The sequence below is a fragment of the Falco punctatus genome (assembly GCF_963210335.1).
Source record: "Falco punctatus genome assembly, chromosome: 3".
NCBI lineage: Eukaryota > Metazoa > Chordata > Aves > Falconiformes > Falconidae > Falco > Falco punctatus.
In genome coordinates this window covers 106,075,734-106,098,957 of record NC_137582.1, presented here as the reverse complement: position 1 = coordinate 106,098,957, position 23,224 = coordinate 106,075,734, and the positions used below count along the sequence as shown (strand labels likewise).

The 23,224-nt window shown below is 50.0% G+C and overlaps 1 protein-coding gene across 1 annotated transcript in view; it reads left to right on the top strand.

The window, feature by feature from the left end:
- AJAP1 (adherens junctions associated protein 1) overlaps window positions 1-23,224 on the top strand; it is a 156,622-nt gene that overhangs the window by 8,774 nt on the left and 124,624 nt on the right. The window contains exon 1 of the transcript XR_013926968.1: window positions 1-23,224. This exon is cut by the window's left edge and continues 8,774 nt beyond it; it is cut by the window's right edge and continues 77,862 nt beyond it. The gene's annotated coding sequence lies outside the window, so the exon portion shown is untranslated.

Genomic DNA, 23,224 nt, shown 5'->3' with positions numbered 1-23,224 from the left:
ATGCAGTTTATTTAATTGCAGAGACAAGATGCATTTCTTTCTTGAGGGATTGTGGGAGAATATTTGTAATCCAAGGGCTGTAATTGAACTCAGTAATAATAATTATACTTCTCTTCATTAATATGCCTTAAAGCTCATTACAGACTATTTTTGTGCCAGCATCTTTGCCAGGTCCCCACGGGGTTAGAGATAACTTTTCATTCCACTACAGCAGCAACTTTAAGGAGTACTCCTACTCTTGCAGGATAACAGCAACAGCCAAAACCTGTAGCTTGATGTTGAGGCTAGGGAAGCCCAGTCCCAAGGGGCACAAGGAGTTGCCCGATGTGCTCCAGCCAGCCAGGGGCTGGTTTAGGAAGGGGGGGCCCCAGGCTTGCTGTCACCCAGCCTGTAGCACCTTCACTGCTCCCCACTGGCCTCCCACTTCATCTGAACTGGGGCTGTTCAGAGCAGGGACCTCTTCTACATACCCATGCCACAGACTAAAGACACTGTTCCAAGCTAAGCAGTGAATAATAGCACAAAATATCTTGCTTGAATTTACCTGTCCATAGAAGAGGAGTCTTTCTGGAGCCACGAGGCATTTCTGAGATTTTCTGGCTGGCTGAAGCGACTGCTGAAGTGCGAACACACAGCTGTGCTCTTTGAATGCAGTGTTACAGGCAGCAGAGACCAGGGACATGCCTTTGTCATTGCATACCCCAAGGAAGGGAACTAAAAGTGGATGCTTTTCAGTACATGAATGTCTATTCCATCTCACAAGCCTATGATTAAAATGAAAAATTCAAACTCATTTTACTTAGACAAGATATATGAGGGATGCAGTGCATTAAGGTGTTTTCCAAACTCACAAATCCCATTAATGCGGGAGTGAGCTCCCCATGCAAATCCCAGTGTGCAGAGGGGAAAACATTCCCTAGACTTAAGATAATTTTAAGTGCCTCTCTAATGCAGGGATGCTGCTCTTTCAATATTTAAGCTCAGCCTGCGAAACACGCAACTTATCTAACATTCATTATCCTGTTTGTGCCAGCATCTTTGTCAAGTCACCAGTGCACCAGGGAGAATCATTTTCTTGCTACCACACCAGCGCTAAGGTGTGCTGTTGAAATTACAGGGGAATATAAATTCATAGCTCTCCTGAAATCACAGCACTCCTATTAAAGCAGCCCACTGGCTATGTGCTAAATTTGCCCGACAGTGGCACAGTCAGACAATGAAGGCCTGTTGAGATCCTCCAGAATACACCAGGTGCTGCTGAGTTTGCTTTTGGATGAAATCAAGTCCTCTTTCACTAGCTCTCTGGCTCATATCAGTTTCAAGAGAAAAAAAAAATATGAAAAAGGAGCAGAACAAGTGACAGCAGCCACAATAGGCTGTCTTTGAAGCAATTCTTCCAGGTCTGTATGTGCTTGCTCTCTAGAACTGCAAGTATTTGTCAAATAAATTCAATTAATTTTCTCAAACAACCATTACTGCTTTTCATTGGAAACTTTGCTGCTGAGCTCACCTGTGACACTTTTCTGTTCCCCAGAGAGCCAGTATAACCAGCAGGCAGCAAGAGATGCTGTGTCCCAAGAAGGCGGCTGGCCACCCAGCCATGGCACAGGGGACAGAGCCGAGCTGCCTTTGGCCGTCAGAGCCGTTCCTCCTGGCCGGGTGAGCAAAGAAGACTCTGAACTGCATCATCAGCTCCAGGTGGAGTTTGCAGGGACAGAAGAAAAGCAGAAGAGAATGTACTTAAAATGATGAAGTTTTGGGTTTGAGTGACAGGCATGGATGCCTGGAAAATAATTTCTGTGGCTGGTTTTGAAGCAGAAGATGTGTCAGTAGGCATCCTAGCTGCAAGGAGACCATTCCTTCCATCACTGAGAGCTGCGGCTGCACAATCCTGAGCTTTAAAGAGAGCCCCAAATCACACAAAGAACATCAGAAAGACCCAGCAGCAGTTAGCTTGGCTGAAGACAGCAGCACACAAAGCAACAACTTGGAGATAATTTTTGCCTGTCTTAAAGCTGCCTCACTGCTGTGAGCAGCAAAAGCAGCACAAATCTGCACGGGAGCCAGACATCTGGATTCAGAGAGGCACAGTATCACCAAGCTGGTGCTTTTCATTTCTTTCTGAAGGGGATGTGGAGGAGCACAAGCTGCACGCCTCCGTTCCCTCTGGAGGCTCCTCTTCTGTGGGTGAAACACTGGCAAGTGCTCATCTGTGGGATACTTAGACACCCCCCCCACCCCCCACCCCCACTCCCCTGGTCCCAGTCCTGCTGGGAAAGAGGATCAAACCCATCTCAAAATGGCTGCACGCACCACATGCGAGTTCTCGCATCTTTCTTCTAAGCCATTTGCTGCTGAGAAGATTTTTGCCTGTTTCACATCTCTTTCCAAAACATCACATATCCCTTAAACTGACTTGAATGTAAACTATGCCAATGCAGGAAGAAGGTAATTAGTCTCTGGAGGTTACAGCTGGGATTTAAGCAATGAAATCATTTTAGATGGGTACAATTTCACCTAACTGAGAAAGGAAGAAGCCCCTAAAGAGCTCACTGGTTTGGGGAGGGGTGGGGTTGCAGCCCAGCTATTGCTAACTGAAAGCTGCCACCTTTCTCTTGCAGGAACTGCCTTGGATTTGAACCGTCGTGGATTTGAACTGCCTTAAAGGCTTTGCTGCCCAAAGGAAGACAGGAGGACGGACTCAGGCTGTAGCTTAGCAGTTCCCAGTGACACATGTTGTTCCCATCACCATCTGCTCAGCCCCATACAAACACACCGCCCCTTGAAACCACCCAAGCGCTCATTGCCCATGCCCTGGTGTTTACCCCCATGCACTGCGTGTTCCCACAGTGCCTGACTGCCAAACCCCATTTCTGTTCCTAGCCATGTCTCGCTTTGGAGTCCAGAAAGTCATTTCTCACCCTGGACCAGGAGCTGCAGCTGCAATCAGCTGGCTGGGCTCATATGCTCCAAATCACCCTAATGGCACTTCAGAAATGCAAATAAAAGTGAGATTATGATATTTTACGTAAATAAGCAATGTGGCAATCCCAGACTGGCTTGGCCTGCCAGGGAAATTCGCTGGAGAGATATTAACATTGAAATATGTGAGCATGTTTGCATGGAACATTTATTGTATAACTCTGGGCTCCAATAAAGGCTTGTATAAATTATTCATTTTGGAACAGAGATGAAATGCCAAAAAACCCCACCCACCAAGGGACTGCTTTTATTACTACTAAAGATCTAGTCTTAGTTAGCAACTATGCGATTAAGACAGCACGCAAGGTAATTACAAGTGGGAAGCGGTCACCTCCCTGATGACAGGTACCCTATGCTCAGGGCAGCTGCTGGTCATCCTACACCAGGCTGGTCTTGAACGACGCAGAACCAGGTCCCTGCTTAACCAAGAGCATAACCCTGCTGTGCTCATCCTAGGGAGCCTGCAGGATGAGCAGGCATTTGCTAGAGGAAGCCACAGCTCAGGTAAGTGCATGGCATGCTTAGAGCTGTGGGCCATGGGCGGCTACCTAGCTGTGAGCTCGGCTACAGGACCCTCTGGGGTGCGATCTCCCTGCAGCAGCCACCACACGTGCCCAGGAGAAGAGTGGGCACCGTGGGATGCAGGCTGCCTTGGAGCAAAGCGGGCAGAGGAGCACGACTGCTGCGCTGTGGCCGGGCACACACAGCACAAGCATTTCCATGTACCAATGTGCAAAAAACCCCGGGTAGCAGTTGCCACGGCAACTCCTCTTTTTAAACACTGCTGTTAAACAGTTGCATCGAACCCTCTGTAAGCATCATTGCAGGAGCATCATCGCGGAAGCCACGGCACTGTCCTGGCTGCTGCGTGGGCTTTTGCTGCTCCCAGCCTGGCTGGCCGTGTCCCAGAGCTGCATGGTGAGGCGTTACAACAGGTTGCTGTGTTTTCTGGAACTGCAAAGCTAACATTAAGCATGTAGTTACCAATTTGCAGCTGAAAACTACTTTTTTCCATCTCAAATACCTGCAGCACTCACAGTCCCAAGGTGTAGCTACAATTAGTCTTCCACATGCCCCCTCCCTCCTCCCATCTTACACCTCCTGCTCCCATTTCCAGGAGGTAAAAAAGGTGATGGATCATGGACATGAGTCTGGGGGCTGCTGGCTTTCCCAATTTGAATGCAGGGGCTCCCTTTTTTGATCTGCATGTAGCCTGTCCAGCTTCACCTCCAGCCCACTCAGGTGGGCAGCAGGATGCTCCCCCAGCCTGCACCCACACAGCTCCCCATGCCCCTGCTCCCCCTGCCTCCTCCTCCAGCACTGGGGCAAGGGAGCTCTAGAGCCCTTGTTTCCACCTGCAGCTTAGCCTTGCACTTGAGGCTGATTAGGCTTCTCTGGTACCTCCATTAACCCTCTCCTGCCTGCTTTGATGGCCCCGACCTTTGCACCCGCGGTGGGATGTAAAGCTGGGTGGAGCAGCTGGTATCTCATGAAGACCTCTGTGTGCCAGCTCTTCCCTTTTGTGCTGCACCCACTATGTGAACAGCACCGTCAACAGCACCGTCTGCAGGGCATGACATCCCTTTGCCAGTGCACAGCGAGACAGTGAGGGAGTCAGAAAGCCACGGGTGCCAGTGCAGTCCTGAGACACCCAGCCTTGTTGGCACATGGCATTCCAGGGAATGGGTATGGGAATGGCAGCAGCAATGGTGCTTTATTGCTGCATTAGCAGCGCAGCGCTTGCACAGTCACAAGCATCCTGTACAACAGCAATAAGTTCTCTTTACCAACTGTAACTTTCTTATACCAGCAGCTGTCTCTGCCTCCAGCAGTGTTTTATGGATCATAAGAAAGGCTAAGTGGAAGTTTTCCTTTTTTTTTTCTTCTTTTTTTCTTTTTTTTCCTGGGAGCAGATCAAACAGCCCTAGTGGAGCAGTTTCAGTTTCGTGTGGTCTGGAGCAGAGATCTGTGTGACAGCTGCCTGGACAGGAGGTGACGGGGGTGGGGGGGTGGGGGGTGGGGGTGGGGGTGGTGGAGCTCTGCTGTGCTCCCTGCTGTGCTCCCCCCAGGAAAGGACATGTGTCTTGCAGCTCATTGGGAAGCTGCACAGTGGCACTGCACTGCTCTCCGATGACACCGCTTGTGGTATCTTAGCAAGTGTGGAAGATGGGAGCTGCAGAAAGGCACCTATAACATGGTGATCTTGTGCACTAGCCTGCTCTTGGCTTGTTTCAGTTGTAGGATGGGGAATAATTTCATTGCAGGGAATGCTAATAAGAGGTTTGTATGAGAGAGAGAAAGAAAAGAGAGGTGAAGCTACCTATCACAACTGTGAATAATGAAATTAGGAGAGTAATAATTACCAGCGCATGAGATTCCAAGCAGAACAATTATCACAAGTGCTGTATCTCTAACTGCCTTGGGTCTCTGCAGACGTCTCCCACCCCTCAGTTTGTTTTCACACTGCACAGCTCTGGGCGGCTCTGGTGCTCCACTACGGCTGCCAGCACCCTCCTGCCACTGCCATTCCTGTACCTCCCGGGGACTGGAGCTGGTAACAGCCAGAGAAGGGCTGGAAGAGCATTTTCTTGCCCTGCTGCTACTGCTCAGGGAAGTAACCAAGTAATTTCTTTCCCTTAAAACCCGTGCTTAGAAGCTGAAGACAAACAAGCCTGAGTCTGCTATTGGGTCTCAGTGGTGTTAGACTCCCTGAACGGCTTAGAAAATAAGCTGTGCAACACTGCCTGCTCTAGTGCTTTTACAAGACTTCTAAAGGTGTGGGGAGCACCAGGGCGGGACGTGCAGGTGATGTCTGTCTCCGTTATCACCTGCCTCAGCTCACGGTGCTTGGATGAGCTGCTAGCACAGCTGTCCTGGGAACAGAGCCCCGTGCCTCCACGGGAATGCAACCCAGGCCTGAGTACTTAAAACAAAGATACATTCTGAATACGTCTGAAAAATGCATCCTAGGCTTCAGGGGCCAAATCATGCCATCTCATTGTGTAACAAGAGATGATATAATTCCAGATCATGGCATCTTTAGTGGGTATTTTATTTCTTAGCTTGCAGCGGTGTGTCTTCGGGAGTGCTCAGTGTTTTGTTAGGGAGATGATCAAATGACTCCGAGGACCTGGAGACAGACAGCGATATCAGCCTCTCTTCACAAAGTTTATATTTAAAGCCCGTGCATTGTGCTGGAACGCTAATTCGACATATTTCTGAGGGCTGCCTCTGTGTCAGCCAGTGCTAGCAGGGAAGCAGGGAAGGGGCCAGCTTTCGGCAGCCTGCAGGGCTGGGGCTGCCTCTTGCCTCCCCAGGCATGCAGAGGAGCAGAAAGCAGGGTGGGCACCTGCCCCTCCTGTGGGAGATGGGCGAGCATCCCTCACGCCTCCAGCACTGCGTGCTGGCATGGGGGCGCTGAGCCATGCCCCCCCCAACTCATGGCTATACCGGGGAGCTTGCTGTTGCCTCCTGGATGGATCGTGGCCGGCAAGTGCAGCTTGGAGGGGCCGTGTGCTGGGCCCCCTCCTTCCCACCCCGGCTGCCTGAGGAGGGTCTCGTCCCACACAGGCACCTTTCCGTGCAGCATCACACAGCATGCCAAGGAGATTCAGCCCTGAAGAAATCCAAACAATGAGGGAAAGTGTCAATAAACATATATTTTTTACAGTCCATTATCTTACCCTTGCCAGCTTTTAGACTGTTATTGCACCAAGCCATTAAATCCCCTCCATGAGCGAAACATGCCGTTTGTGTAATACAGCATAATGGGACCATTAATGCTTTCCCTCCCCCTGCCACAGAGCGTTTCCAGGAGAGGCATTAATATCCACATTCACAAAAACAATCCCTTAGTTCCAGGTTATTTGCACTTAATGCGATGATATTGCTAAAAGCTCCCTAAAATTAGCACAGATGATTTTAACAAAACCAATAAAATATATTAATTAATAATCTCTATGATGAATGCATGAATATAAATAGGTCATTATATCTATCTATGAGCTCTTCCAGGAGCAGAAGGGCTCCTGATTTCTTGACAACGGTCATCAGAGGACATGAATAATTTGCAGCTGAGTGGCTACATCAAGGCACAGCTGACTTGCCCTCAGAATGGAGGACACATTTGTTGCTGTAAGACTAGCAACGTCATCTGTGTTCACTGGTATTTCCATTTGCTGACCTTCCAGAGTCTATTTTTTAAAAAATAATTAAACAACTTTCCAGCTCAATGCTGTTTTGCTCTATTAGCGGTAGAATCTAAGATGCAGAATTAAAAATAACAAAGTGAAAGAGTCAGTGTGCACGATCCTCTGAAACCAGCAGCCCCTCTCCAGGCTGCAGCCCCATCTTTGGGCTCGCTGCTGACGTTCTCCCTGCTGAGGCTGGCATGTGGTGGCGGGGACAGTGCCTTTGCCGGTCTGCCAGTGGAGCAGAGCCCTTCCTTCTGTGCTGAGCAAGCCCACACCCAGCGCGGCAGCCCTGCCACCTCCAGCCCCCAGCTCCCCTCTGCTCTTTTTGCACAATTTCCCTCTTCTTCAGCCTGTAGCTCGGCTCAGAGCACACAGCTGAGACATTTTTGCTCTTTTACTGCTTCTTACACAGCGGCTGAGGCTGCTGGCAGGGTGTGCCAGCGGAGGAGAACGTGAGAAATAGCATGCTGGGATTATTAGCAACCCCCTTCTGAAAGCGTTGGTTATTAGCAGGGTGACATGGGGACAGCCACTGTGGTACTGCAGGCACAGAGCTGGGACATGCCCAGCAAGCAGTGAGCACCACCCAGGGCCAAAACCAGCTTGGAGAAACCATGGTTTAAAAATGACTGGCTCTGGAAGAAGCCAGAGTCCCTGTGCAGAGCATCGAGCTGGAAGCGACGCAGAATGACCCAGACAATGTCCCCAGTGCTGCCCAGTGCGAGGTGTGGCAGGACCAGTTGCCAGTGCCAGGCCTGGACATGCCAGCTCCAGCATTGCGATTGCGGTGCTAAGCTCACATTTGTAAATGTTCAGATACTGCTGAGACATATATTGACAGCAGCAATTAATCCCTTGGTTTATTTGCTGACCTGCTGCATAGGAGGGGTCATACTCAATTCAGCTATCGAAACATGCTGTTATTATTGTAGGCAGCAACTTCACTTCATACCTCATGCCAGCTTTTAGATGTTGTTCTTCTAAATCCTGGCACTAAAAGGCTTAACCCCAGGCAGCACTCGAGGCTTATGCCTGGTCGGGATGGGACAACCAGTGAGAAGCCTTCGAGGGGAATGTGCATTCAGGACAGCCGAGGGTCACCGCTGCCCTCCCAGCCCCTCGCCCACAGTGTGTGCCCACTGGCGGGAGGGGAAGGACTGCACCCTCGGGTGCGTTTTCCAGCTTGTGACCAATGCACCCCTTCGCAGCCACCCTAAAAAACCAGCTGGCCAGCACAGCTGTGTCCACAGCTGTCTGCAGCTTGCAAAGCCATCTGCCTCCATACTCCATGGCAGCAAGTGCTTTATGTTAGATAACACCCGTGTTTTAAACCTTTATCACTTACCATATTGTTAAGACCTGATGCTTAAACAGCAAAGCTGAAACACGCTGGAATTTATAGGATTTTTATGTACATGCCGTCATCTTGAACAATTGACAAGAATTTGAGAAAGATGATGCCGCTTTTCTCCCGTGGCATCTTGAGGATGAGCTCAGGAAATGAATTGCCTCGCTGAAGACAATGCCCTTGATGCATAATAGTGGAGCCACCTCCGAACAATTGGGGACTGATTTTTATTTTGGCTTTAACTCAGCTTTCTCAGCACAGGTGTCCAATTTGTTCTTGCCTGTATAAATCCCACCATTTAAATGACTCAGCTGTTGGCACAAATCAACCCGGGAGATATTTCCCTGGCTGGGTTTGTACCTCCTGAAGGCAGAAACATCATGCCCGTAAAACGGCTGGCTGTGATATACTCATACCCTGGAGGAGATTTACCGGAATAAATTGCACGTGAACTTAAAACAATAGCGGATTCCTCCAAAGTGTGTTTCACCCATGGACTGGGGCTGCCCGGGAGCTCTGGCAGAGCTGCCTGCCCAAACCCCTGCCAGGCGGAAAGGTGCGGGCAGTGGCTGCTAATTTACTGCGGGGGCTGGCAGTGGGTTAAGTGCCATAATCTGAAACAGCATTTCTGTAACCTTACGACAAGGGTAATAAAACTGGATGAGATGCGCGTTGTTCCCTGGAATTTATCAAACTAAGATTGTCTTTCTCTTGCAGGAAAGGTCACAATACCCTGTATTTTATGGTGTACAAAAGAACAAGGGCAACTACCCTAGTGTGTGACTGAGTGTCTATTAAGAAAACTTTCAGGTGAAAGGATGTTCATGGGATGTTAAGGGTAAGATGATGGAGAGCAAAGCTAGGGGCTCTCAGCCCCCAGCGAGCCTGCTCCCATCCAGTTTTTAACTCAGCAGGCCTTATGCATCCCATGGTTTTCCATACGCACCAGGCGGGGATTGTCGCTTGCCAGAGCAGACGTGCAGAGCACCAAGGCTGCTCTTCCACCCTGCTGACCTGTGCAGACTGGCGTTTCTTAAATACAACGTGAGGCAAACCCAGTCTTCCCATCTCTGAAAGTCCTTGGTTTTCATAGAAAATATTTATATTTGAGTGTTTGTGTGTTGTTGCTGCTCTGGCAGAGGTTGCAATCATCACCTTGCAGCTGGCTGCATGCCAACCGCCACTTAAAATTGGAGAAACTTGAATAAACTTCAGATTACCAAAAGTGAATTGTCTTTTCTTTTAGCTGGAGCTTTCTCTGATGCTGTACATCAGATGTGTTATGGAGGACACAGAGTCCTGCTCCTCCTGCACGTGCACACAGCCACGCATCCCCCATGCCCACTCCTTCCCCTGGACATTTAGAGACTGCTTCAGGCAAAGTACCCATGGAGGCTCAACCTGCTCTAAACAACAGCTACTGTGACCAGGCACTACGTTATTTCTCTGCTTTATTGCACTGCAGGCAGCTGCATACCTTTTGCCACCCAGCCCCATTCTGCCGCTGGCGTGGGCTGGGGTGACACTGGCAGGGGCTGGGAGGAGCTGGGAGGTGCTGCCTTCCTCTGCTGCCACGGGGACTTCGGGCTCTTTGCAGCTTTGCAAAGAAAGGTGCATCAGGTAAGATGGGTGCTCCCACCCCAGTGGTCCCCCCAGCTGGGCTGAGGTTCCTGGGTCCCCTCGGACCCCCAGATTGCTGAGCTGCTGTTCCCCTACTGCCACCCTCCAAGCGCTGCTGAAGCCCCACGTGCCTCAGCAGCTCTAGCAGGAAACGTAGCTGCCTCGAGCTCTGGCTTGTTGTGGACATTCAGATGATTTGTTATTGTTCGAGGCTGAGAAGCAAAGCCCGTATTGTATAGAGTAATTAAAGAAAGCCATCAGTCTTCCCTCTGAAGTGGCTGCTACTGGCTGTTTCATTATGTTTTTTACTCTTTGGAGTATGACCCAGACAATGCCTACACCGCTGTAAGGTTTCACTTCAAGGGTCAGAAAAGGAAATCAATTATTTTTAGAAATATAAATATTTTATGAAGCTGCTTCTTTTTCTAATGATGGAATAAAGAAAAGTACAATCATTTTGGTCTTTTGCGATAGAAGTCAATGCAGCAATCCAATCTCAGAGCTTGCAGCACTTCACCTGAGTCACCTTCTCCAGGCATCTTAGGAAGGACTCTGAAATACAACATTCTCTGTTAAATTATGCATGTCGGAGCTGGCCGTTCTGCTGTCAGAGCGGAGCGGTCGGGCTGCGGTTGAAGGCAGCTGTGCCCTGGCTCTGCCGCGGGAGAGGCAGCAGCTCCCTCCTGTCCCGGTGACCCTGGTACCCTGGTATGGCGATGCTGTTGGTATGGGAAGCTGAAAAAGCGGTGGGACCTTCTCAGTGGTGGGCAGTGATAGGCACACCGCACACAGGGAAGGTGCATCCCCTCACACAGGGGCATGGCCGGGCTGGCTGAGCTGTGCCCCTCGCAGCCCGTTCCGTGGATGTGCAGCTGCTGGGAAGGCAGGAGGTCCTTGCTCCAGCAGCAGAGGTGGACAGAGGGCGAAGCTGGGACATGCTTCAAAGATGTCATCACAGCAGCGAGTGGGCTTGAACTTCCCACTGACGGGGGCCACAGCACTTGGATGGGATCCGGCTGGGAGCAGGCACCCTGCCCTGCTCCCTCTCTTAACCTGGGAACTCAGCACAGCTGAAAAATGCAACTATTTGGATTTTAATATTATTATTGTTTATATCAAATGAGTGAACTCCCAGCCACTTTGGTTTGCTCTTACATAATTTAGACCAATCAGCACGCTTCCTAACGCAACATGCTCTTAACTTTTTTTTTTAACATGTTGAGCCCTAAGGCATCGAATTTATATTCTGTTCTGCTGCTGTGAAAATGAATGGTGTGATGGTGACAAGAGGAAGAAGGAGCTTTAAAGAGAGAGAAGCCGCCAAACAGAAAGAAAGATAGTTGAAAGAAGCAGAAAGACAGGGAGAGGAGAAGATACAGAACAGCAAAGTGGTTTATAATGGAAGGACTGTAATTTATTTTGACACTAATCATGTATTATTCATTCGGAACAAAAATAAACCTTATTAACCAGGAAAAACAGATCTCCCATCTCCAGCCCACGTTTTGACAAGTGAGTCGCGATGGTGAGGATCCTGACAGCCGCCAGGCTGTCTTTGGGCTGCATCCTGCACCATGCGTGTCGGTCCTCGCCTGGCAGAGCAGCACCCGCAGGCGCTGCGGGCAGGAGCAACGTGATGCTCCCACAGCGGTGCAAGGAATTACTGCTCTTAGTCTCTACGAGGAAAGATGACTTTGGCTGTCAGGGAGGCCAGATAGTGCACTTGTATTGTTTTCATCCCCAGCCGATGTACTTTGTCTCCAAAGCTTTCAACATCCTTTCCAGGCTATAAATAGCTGGGTCGCCCTGTCCGCTGCTTGGGCACAGTGGTGATGGGCCCAGCAGCAGCAGCACTTAGAAGCCCGGAGGAAGATCAGATCGTCCCTGTGAAGCTGCTACTCAGCGGAAGGGCATGGCAACAGCCAATGTGAAAACTGAGCCAGGCTTATTTGTGCCGGGAGGGCACGATGGTCCTGCTGCGAGGCTATTTTGGGTTTTTTGAAGCAGCATCACACTGCCTGAGGCCAAGGTGTGCGGCATTACTGAGCGAGGGGGATTAGTGAGGCTGAACCCAAAGTACCACTGGAAACTTCGCCCTTGCCAGCCAGGGAATTTGGATATGCGTATGTATTCCTCATCTCACTGGCAGTACCTGCCTGCAGGCTTCCTCTACCCTGCAGTCGCTGGCTAGATGTCTCAGGAAGAAAAAGCTTGGAGCTGGGGGCTGAGGCTCAGCGGGTATTTACAAGGGCGTGAAGCCGAATAACCTCTGCTGCTCCGGCTGCGAGGAAATCCATAGGTTTCTGGCAGTGCCGAAGGGGTCTGCGTGCCTGGATGATGCGTATAAACACACACTGTGTTACTCTGCGCTGCTGAGGAAGCCTGTTTCGCCAGCGGCAAGGAGCCATCTCTTGCCTGGGCGGCGGGTGCAGCACAAGCCCCGCAGCCGTCAGCCGTGGGCAGGCGGCACGGTAACGTTTTGCTTCACCGGTTCGTTTGCTGTGAGGTTCGCAGTGAAAACACCACTGTTATTTCAACTGGTAAGCTCAGAGGATGAGGACTAAATAACTGTGTTGCTTCCCCACTTTAGAAATCCGAGCAACAAACCCATAATCACCGGGGCTTTCCTGCCCATGCTGCTTGTGAGCCACCCGTGCAATTACAGCACTAAATCCCTCTCCCGTTAGACCAAGCCAGCTGCCTCCTCGCACACACCGTGCTCCCGCATCGAAAGGGCTCGGCGTCTCGACCCTGCAGGCGCTTTCCCCTGGTTTTGCCCATTCTTCTTTTCCTGTGAGGCAAATAGGAACAGGCAGGAGAAATTGAAACCACTGCTAATTCACTTTATATTGGCTCCCGCGAGCATCGGCTGTGGAAGGGCTGCAAGGAAAGGGAAGCCAGCGCGGGGAGCAGGGAAAAGCTGACGTATCATTCATGCTGATCCTAAAGTGCTGCTACCGCAGAGTGTATTTCAATCATGGAGGGCTTCGTGTGCCGGGGAGCCTTCCAGCATGAACTTCATGGGTACCCTCCCAGCATGAACACAGCCCTTCCCACGCAGAAACAGGAGCTGCCTGTGCTTCCTCGGAGGTCTCTCCCTTCCCCGCCACAGCATGACCAGTTGCCAACAATTGTTTCTGCTTCCTTACTGTACTTGTGCACAACACGTAAAATGTAGCTCATCAGCTCCCAACGCCAAACCAACCCTCCCTGGCTCCTGGCAAGATTTAGGGTGGATTTTAAAGCGTTATTACTGACTTATGAGGCTTTAAATAATATTGGTCTCTGCATATCTTTCAAATCTACTTTCTTTTAATATCCCTGATCAGGTTTTAAAGTCTAAGACTGGAGATTTATGGGGCTGTCCTCTCTGTAATTCAGAGTCATGTGTGGCTTGCGATTTCAGCATTTATGTTCCTGGTTTTTGAAGCAAGTTTTGCTTCATGCTTTGGGGCTTCTATTTTAACATGAAAAGCAAACACATTTTAAGCAGCGCTTCCCTTTTGCTGGTGTAAGGAGAGCCCTGGAGAGGGAGTTGTGTGCTGCAGCAACATTATCCCTGAGCATCCCGAGGTGTCGTTAGCACCTGAGAGATGCTGAGATACCACGTGGCAGGGAGCTGGTTCTTGGGGCCAGGTTGAGTTTGCAGCACCCAGTATCCAGCAGTGGGCTCAGCAGGTGGGGTGGGTCTGGGAATGACTGACCATCTGTTGTGCAGCGAGGCGAGATTTTTAAAGAACAGAGGAGTGTTGTCTGTTGTTAACACGTTGAGAAGGCAACCTTTCCTTCTGCCTCTGCCACAAGTGCTTGCAGTGCCTGTCCCACCCCTGTCCACAGCTCCTTCCCTGATGCTGCAGCTGCACGTGCTGCTGGGTTTTGTACTCACCCCCTTGTCTCTGCACGCTGCGGATCACCAGTTGACAAGTTTATTTACTTGTTATAACACAGAACAAATTACGAAGGGGCTCCTTGGGACCTCTAAGGCAGGAGCAAGGGTGACCAGTACACATGGTGAGTGAGCAGCGCTGATGGAGTCGTGGTTGGAGCAGGCGGTAAGCAATAGGACAACGTGCTTTGGGAGGCAACAAATTATAAATTGAGGTATTCAATCCCTACAAAGCTTACATATTTAATTCTCTAGCCAGATCTTCAGGGAAAAGAATTAGAACAATAATTATCAATTAGTTCTTTGTATCCAAGGGCAAATTTAGCATTTAGAGGACAGAGTTGTTGCTGGCTTCTCCCCTCCCCCCCCCCCCCCTCCCCCCCCGGCTCTTTGTAATCCTGATTAGCAAAATGTACTTTAGTCTTTGAAATGAATGATTCCTCCTCTCTGGCAAGAGGAGCTGCTTCCCTGGAAAACATCCTGGGTGCCAGGGTGTTTGCTAGGGGCAGCACTGGGGTTGCAGCCAGGTTGGAAATGGGAAGGGGAAAGGTGTGGGAGATTTCTGCTACTGGCCATCCTGCTGGTGCAAGTCCTTAATGCCTTGCCGTTACCTGCTCCTAACTAACAGGCTTTAATCTATAGATAATGGACACCTTTTTACAGTTATTATTTGAATACATCAGTTTCTACTTGACCTGTCTGAACAACTTCTTGATGGATATTCAACCTCTTTCATAAACGGAGCTTACCCTTCAGCTCGAGGAGGCAATGAAACATTAACAAGAAATATAAAATGCAATTTGTCCTCTTCACAAGCAGAGTAATTCCCGGTCAGGCTGGATGGACGGACATCCCTGCAGGAGCATGGTGGGGAGCTACTCTGCCCAGTGCACAGCCCCCCAGGCTGGCCCAGCCACCAGTGCTCAGGCAGGCAAAGACAACATCACCCAGCCCATCCCTCCTGCCTCGGGCCGGTGGTGCAAGCAATGTTGCATGCATGAAACATGCTCCACAGTGCGTGCTGAACCTGATGGAGCTTTTGTTGCTTATTTCTTCCTTTTTGGTCATTTCTGAAAGTATAAAAAGGATAAAGATGCTGAAGCTGGCATAGAAAGCCTCCTTGAATGAGCTACATTATTAAAAATGCTCAATTTAATTCAGATTGATAACTGCATTAAAGTAGCGGGTTTTCCCTTCCATAATTGAGTTACACCTACAGCATTGAAGTCAAAATGATTTTAATCACCGTCAGTGTTAGGTGATGTATGCTAAATTCCCGGTGTCAATGTGAGTGCTTAGAAACATCAATTAGAGATGCCACTTTCCGCTCCCTCCTCTTGCTGCCATCAAATGTTACATGCTGGGGGAGAGCTTGGCTCACCGGTGGCTTCCGACCTGCTCGCTCTGCCCTCAGTGAGCTCCTGCAGCTGCTCCTCATTGCCTTCAACTGCTCCTCGCTGGCCTTGCCCTGGGAGCATCCCCCGCCACCGCCAGCCCTTCCTCTCCTGTCCTTTCTCAGGTGAGTGCCTGTCAGGATTTCCAGGTGCCTCTCATGCCGTGGGTCCGTGGCCACGGGAACTGACCCTGGGGGGACACCAGGGCTGCCCCTCTACAAGGAGGTGTGCTGGCACTGCTCAGGGGTTCAGCTGCACCACAAAACCAGGGCTGGAGCCTGCAGCCAGAGGGGAAATGGCTCGGCACCCTGCACTGGGAGCTGGGCATGAGGCTGGAGCTGGAGCATGTTCTCGATGGACTCTCCTGGCCCTGTCCAGGAGGCTGCTACAGCGTGGCCTCAGCTTTGCCTCTACCACATGTATTTGATGCCCGGATATACGATGTGGACACACACACAAACACATGGCATCCCCCAGGCAGTGAAAAAAGCCAGGCTCTCTTTCATTTTGACATCAGATAGCGTTGATAAATTCTCTTATTAAATTTAATATCTTTGATCAATCACAGTAAAACTTGAGGAGATGAATTATTAAAATGAAGAATTGCATTGTAGGGTTTATGGTTATTGTGCCACCTAAATTAAAAATGTAGGTGCTGTTATTTAAAAGAAAAAATATTCCCACTGTCCCTAAAGCCATGTATATCATTTTAGCTCTAGCCAGAGATCTCCGATAAGCAGAAATCGCATCCCTCTCCTTGCACACACTAATTAAGCAGCACCCTGCTTTCCTAAGCCATGAATTACAGGTGTGAAATGGCACACAGGTCCTCGCTATGTGGCATGGCAGAGCAGGTCACCTTCCCCTTGATGGTGCGATTTCTGTGCCAGGGCATCGCTGCCCTGGGGTGGATGGAAGCAGGGATGTGACTGGTTTCAGCCCGTCAGCTCACAGCAGGTGAGCAGCTGGGTGGGTGGGTGGCCAGCAGGCATGGCTTTAGGAGCTACGGGCTACACAGCAGCACGTGCCACCTGTGCAACGGTGAAACCAGCTCAAGTCATACTGAACCTTCACAGTTTTAGCTACCCCAGAGAAAAATACAAAGCTCAGAGGTGAGGGCATCACCCTTTCTCAGATCCAAAGGGGACGCATGAACCTGAAGCCCACTGGTTACTCCAGCTCTGGGGACGAGCAAGAAACCACCAGCTCTACCCGCACCCAAGCTCAGGGGTGCCTGAGACATGTCCTGCACAAGATCACCTGCTTCTGGAGGTGGTTCATGCTCACCGGCATGCTCCATAAATGATGGACCTTTCTTTCGGGGGTGTTGGGCACTGGCGAGGTGTGCGCGTGTCGGAGGAAGGATGGGAAAAGCTGCTTGTAGTCAAAGAGCCGCAGCCCCAACATCCGTATTGCACATTACAACCTGCATGTCATCCTACCAATAATGGAATGCCATTTTTCAAAGCTGGTATCTGTTTGCCAAATACTCCACTCCTCCAGCCCACACTCTCATTGCACGGTTGGACAAGGTGTCATTACAGTGACTGAAACTAAACTTAATTTCCTGGAGGGCTTGTCTTTGCTCTGTGCTGCTGTAATGCACGTGCTTCCATTTCCCAGTTAAGCGCCTTGGTCTTTTCTTGGCTATTATACTAATTTGATAATATTATATATTTTTTAAGCTTAATTGTACAAAATGTAATGAAAGCAGTGAAGATGTCAGCACCTGTGGTGCAAAAGGGGCGGTGAGCGTGGAGGGATGAGGCTGGGATTTGGATGTGAAAGTGTTGTGTGACACCAGTGCTGCTGGTCTCTGATTCAGCAGCTGCCAAGCTCCGGTGCTCCCGGTGTGCCGTGAACCCAGGATGGGGCAGGAAGGCTGTGCCAGGCTCCTCGTGCCTGTCACAACAGAATGGAGGGCAGCTCTTCTGTTGGTGTTTTGTTCTCCAGATTTCCTGTCCTGTTAGCAGGGGGACACCCACAGACAGCCTCCCATGGGGGCTTTACCCAGCGTTGTGGCGAGAGCAGAATTAGCTGCTGCTGAACCCAGCCCCAAGTTGTTACAGTGGGGAAAGGGCAAGAAGAGGGATGGCCAAAAGAGCCAGCCACCCCGATATCCCCGGGCTGCTGTCCTTCCCCGTTACCTCCCCATGCAGCCATTGCTGCTGCTGCCCCAGAGAGGGGGGCTGCGACTCCACGCAGGTCTCACACTTGCCACCCCTTCCACACCTGCCCGGCATTTTTACAAATCACTTATCACTTCTGTAGCTTTTCTGACAGCCTTCTTGGTTTTCTTCTTCCTTGAATTGTTTTTCTCCAAACCCTTCAAGACACCATCAGTAAAAAAGAGACACTGGGGAATTATTATTACATGCTGGGTTTTTTTCAGCACTTGGAGCCTTGGGCTTTTTTGGGACACAATTAAGGCACAATTCTCCTGTGTTGAAAGGAAAACCATCTCTAAACCCCTGCGTATTTCCTACGCAACACATAATTCCTACGCTGTAAGTGCTAAATAACAAAAGGCTGAACCAGAGTCTGCAGACTGAGGAGGATTTCCAGTTTTCATCCACTGCTGTGGTGGGTGTTTTACAAAGCAGCAGGTACAGGGGGAGCGCAGAGTGAGCATTCGGGCTGGGAGCAGCTGGGAGAGGCACCTCGCCCGGGGACGTCGGCAGGGCGAGAACACCCGTGGGGCTCTCTGGCATTGCCAGGGGAAGCAGCAGGGCTATTGTGATCACGACTTACCAGCTTATCAGTTGAGCGTACACAGAAAAGTTCAGGGCAGAGGGAGCAATTCATCCACCCAGGAGACCTCAAAATGAGGTTTAAACTTTTCCAGGCTCATTCTAGTGTTTGGAAATGCAGGACATTTTTTTTTTTTTTTCATGTGTGTCTGTGTGAAAAGACATAGAGCAACTTAGGGTCAGTGAACAAAGAAACATCCAGGACCTGATGTGAGCTGCACGAAGCTGACTTCAGCGGGGTGAACGCTGGCCCCAGGGCTCGTGCTTTACCCGCAGCTGGATTGAGCGAGTGACATCGGCCAGTACCGGTGAAACTCCCTGGCTGTGGCACCGGTGCTCTGCCACACCTCACTAGCAGTGCTGGGAGCTGCTCGGGCATCCTGCCAGGTGCTGAGCCCACGGGGGACAGCAGGAGATGGGGAGGCAGTGGGCAGTCAGAGTGTGCCGGCAGCTCAGCCCTGCCTGTGCCGATCTGGCTGCACTGACGCCTGCACAGCTGACCTTGAAGAAATGCCATCTGAATTTAGGGAGCTTGTGAAGATACAGCTTCTTAGGCTTAGGAGCTGGCAGCTTTACATATTTTTTTTTTCCCTTAGATTGCAGGGAAAGACAATTAGAAGGGATAAAATCAGATGTTTTTTAAAAGAATGCACACGCAGTGCTGCCTTGTCGGGATGAGCTGCGAGAGACCATCAGAGTTTGTGGGGGATTATATCTTCAGAGGGATAAAGAGCAAATCCAAACCTATAGTTCTGCATGAAGGAAAACCTGCAAGGGTGTCAGTATGTGAGAGAAGAAGCTGAGGTGCAGGTGGGAAATCATAATTACCTGCTGCCGCCTTCCTGAAACTTTGTCTGCAACATCAGCTACGGGTTATTTTGGGAGAGAAGACACTGAACATGATGGGCACTCTTCTGCCTTGGCTACCCTGTGGAGAGGCTCGGCAGGCAGATCTAAGAGTGGGAGATCTGTTCCCAGCATCTTTTCACCTCGGGAAACGTGGGCAATGTCATAAGAAATAACGATCAGCCCAGCTGCCAGAGCAAAGGAGTGCAGTGAGCCTCCATATTTCAGGCTACTTAATCAAAGTGAACTTCTCCATTTCTCACCCGTTGCAAATTTTCTCTGTATCCTTAAAAACAGCTTTAAACTGCCAGGTTGTAGATATTTTCCTCCCACTGCTTCCTCTGTGTTGGTTCTTCCCATCACAGCCTGTCAGTCCTCCTGCTCGCAGCTCCTCAGCAGTGATGTACGAGTGTGCCTCTGGAGGACCTCCGGCTGGAGCCAGGGCTGCCGTGATGGATGGGCTCGGTGCAGGTTTTCCTGTAGCACCAGGTTTGCTGGAGCTCTGCAGGACGCTGGAGCTGTGCGAGGAGCTGCACTTTCAAAGGCATATTTTGGCTAGGGCTAGCAGGGTATCCAGCTGTGCCACGCAGCTGCCGACGGCAGGGCTGATGCTCAGGGGTGACAGCAGTCACCAGCAGCTGGTCTTTCCTGGAGCTGTGACTGTGGCTTTCCAGAAGAAGCTTTTTGCCTCCTGGTGTGCAACCTCACAGCTGTGATGCTCAGGCCGAAATATGAAGGTAGCCACAGCCATGGCCAGCATCACCCCTGCAGTGCAGCCAGCTGGCGTCTGGCGATGCTGGGGCAGCGGGAGGAGGCCGGGGCAGTGGGGGAGAGCCCAGGCCCTTGTGGAGGTTTGCCATGTGCTCCCTGGCTAGCTTTGGACAGATAACCAAACCTCCCAAAGCTAGGGTCACCTCCCCTTAGGTGGGGTGGAAACAGCGGCCATGCAGCCAGCCCCCAGGAAATATTACTGTTATATTGACTCCTCCGTTCCTTTGGCACCTGAAATTAATTTTGTATTTGTTTGGACCTTGATGGGTTTTAACCTATAGCAACAGCAAGCCCTTGCCAACCCCAGGCACTTTAATAGCTAAAGCGTTTGATTAAAAAATTTAATAGCCCCAGAATGATGGAACAGCTTCTGTCCACAATATATTAAGCTTCTGGCATTCAGATTTATATGCAGTGTAAACTTCCTTTATATGAAAACATTTGTTTCCTTTCCTACATCCAGGGCAGAGCAGACTCTTCTCCTACTTCATTTCCAGCCACTGGTTTAATTGCACATTTTTTTGAAGCTGCCGCATATGGGGAGGCGGGTTCCAGCTGCTGTTATGTGAAGGAGCAGAAAGAAATGCTGGCGCTGGCAGCTGCGGACAGCTGGCTGTGTGGCCTCTGGGCTCTGAGCGTGGGGCAGAAGGGGCTTCACCTTACAGCAGGGTTTTCCAAGGGACCCCAAAGTGAGCAGTTTTCCAGCGGGAAAGCTGCCTGGGAGTTTAGTGCTATCATTCATTTCTCCCTACAGCCAGTTCAGCCCCTGCACCCTGGCTTGGCTGAGGGATGTGACGGGTGGCCTCTCTGCCATCCTGCTGAGTTACACATCCTTACCCCTCCCTCAGGAGCACTATTTTGGAGCCTAAATAAACTCTTGCCACTGGCAGACCCCATAAATCTTCATTGTCGTTTGCCTCAACCGATCTGCCCAACGTTTCTCCTCTCCCTGAGGGTTCCCAAAGTGGCCATAACTCTTCTCCAGGTCAAGGAGTTAATCATGTTTTATAGCAGATGGATACATTCCGTTGAAATTTTACTCCTCTGCCTCATGTTTTTAGGCAAACTTTGTCACTTTGTACCAGTGAAACAGCTTGGGCCTGGCAACCAAAGCCAAGGGCTGGGGCCAGATCCAGAGGAAGATGTGAAAGCTGGCTAGGCTTGGCGATGGGCCAAGGGACAGACAGAAGAGCAAGAGGGAGGGGGACAAGTAAGGGCATCGATTCGGGCTCCTTATCCAAAGAAGGACATTTTCGGCCGCCCACATCTCTCAGCATTGAGCCCTCAGCCAGGAGGGGCACCAGCAGAGCTTTCCTCTGCTCTTCTTCTGGAGAAACTGGCATTTAATTTCACTTTGCTCCTAATCCTCTTACTCCTGTGGACTTTGCAAGGGTGGATTTTGAGCTGTTTTGAGCTCTGTCATAATGCCAGGCAGAATCGGGGGCTTTAGGCTCTGTCGTAGGACTTAATAGCAATTTTTGTCAGCCCGGGGAAAGCTGGGAAGAAGGAAGAGCCCCCCCCAGAAAAGCAGCCCAGTGGGGCTGGGAGAGATGGCTGCAGACTGTGGCTGGCTCGGGGGGAGCACGTGGCCCCCAGCTTGGGGCAAGGCAGAGGACTATAAATACCAAGTCCACGTACCTGCTATACAGTAAAAGGAAATTGCCGATTATCTGCGGCGACACTTTAGTAGTGAAGAACAGTTTGTTCTTATACTCTTCGGATTGTCTGCCTTTTCTTAGATGAGAAACTACATGAAATATGCTGTAAAATACCTAATGTGCCATTTTGGGATAATAATTCATAGTCTGTGTTCATAAATCCACATTTTGCAAAAAAAGGGGGAAAAAAGGAGCAGGAGATCTTGGGTAATTTATAACACATACTCTGTGCTATTACTCCCCAGCCATCCTGATGCTGTTGCTCGGGGATTTGGATCCTGCACAGAGACAGCAGTTGGTTTGCAGTCCTTCATTTCGGTTGTTCAGGCTACATTAGGTTTTTCAAAGCTGAAGAACAGTTTGGAAAACACATAAGCCCACTTCTGAGAGCTGGAGGTAAGTATCATATCCCAGGAATGGAAATGCATTTATACCCACTTTGATATACTGGTCAATTAAGGATCGCCAACAGAACTGGGCAATTTGCATCAAAATGTCATTTCCGTTGTGATAAATAGGAGTTTCCTACCTATACTCTACCTAGAGGACAATCTCATTTCATTTATCGTTAGACTTTGTCACCGCGTGTACGACTTATAGCATTAGTCACTCAATGACAGAAAACACGTTTGTTTCTCCTAAGAAGATTTTGCTGTGTGCTGAGGATCAGCTGTAGGTCTGCAACAAAATGGCTGTTTGTTCATGGATGACTTTTCTCAATTAACAGCTATTTCACCTGGGACAGCACAAAATAACGAGAGAATGGCTGTTGGAGTCCTCCACACCGAGGTATTGAAAGAGAAGGGCCGTTGCAAGGGGCTGATTGCCAGGGCAACACACCGGGGTCCTCGAGGAGAGCTGCATGCCCTGGAAACAGTCTCTGGCTCCCAGCCGTCACGGAGGTTTGGGTAATAATACACTGATTTAAAGTCTCTGTTTCTGGGTTAAGAAGATACATTTTCAGGGCAAAGCCAGCCTCATCTCCAGGCTCTGCAAGGGCTCTTCCCTTCCCAAGGCAAACAGCAGGACAGCTTTCTCTGTTTGCCTTCTCTCCCGCTCGAAAAATTGAATTATTATCCTCGCAATGATATTCTTAAGGTTAAGAACAAATATATATAAGAACATTGTGGAAAATTTTGTCCACTTAGGAGTCGACAGAATAGCACAATATTTAAAGCTCTCTTAACAGTTTCTCTATCTTAACAGAAACACTTTTCATTTCATTAGCGCCAAGTGCACTCGTCAAGCAGTTATTTTAAGATGAGCTTCTGTGTGAAATCTGAGGAATCTCCACTTCTGGCTGTGCGAAGGAGGCTGTGCCTGGCTGATGCAGCAGCACCTATGGGCTGCTCGCTCCGAAGGGCCGGGAGATGCTCCTGTGCCCGGGATACCCCAGAGCAGGCAAAATGGGCAGCAGCAAAGCTCTGCCACCCTGATCGGCAGCCCCACCTCCTAATAAAGCTGTAATAAACCTGAATTAGGATTTATTACACCATACAGACATTTCTTCAATACCTTGAGTCAGTGACCTCAGTGTTGGTTTTGAACTATTGTTCAATTTGCACTCATTGCAATTTGAAACTCAGCACCGTGATTAATCATCAGCCCGGAACATTGCAGGGCTGCACAAACAGGGATATGGAAATTAATTAGTGAAGGGTATTTGAGTACAGTTCAGCATCTCAAGTAACCAGGGCTGCTGCATTGGGAATTCTGCCAGCGCGCCCCTGACCTGCCGGAGGAGCGCTCATGTTGGGTGGTTTTGTGTGAGTGCTG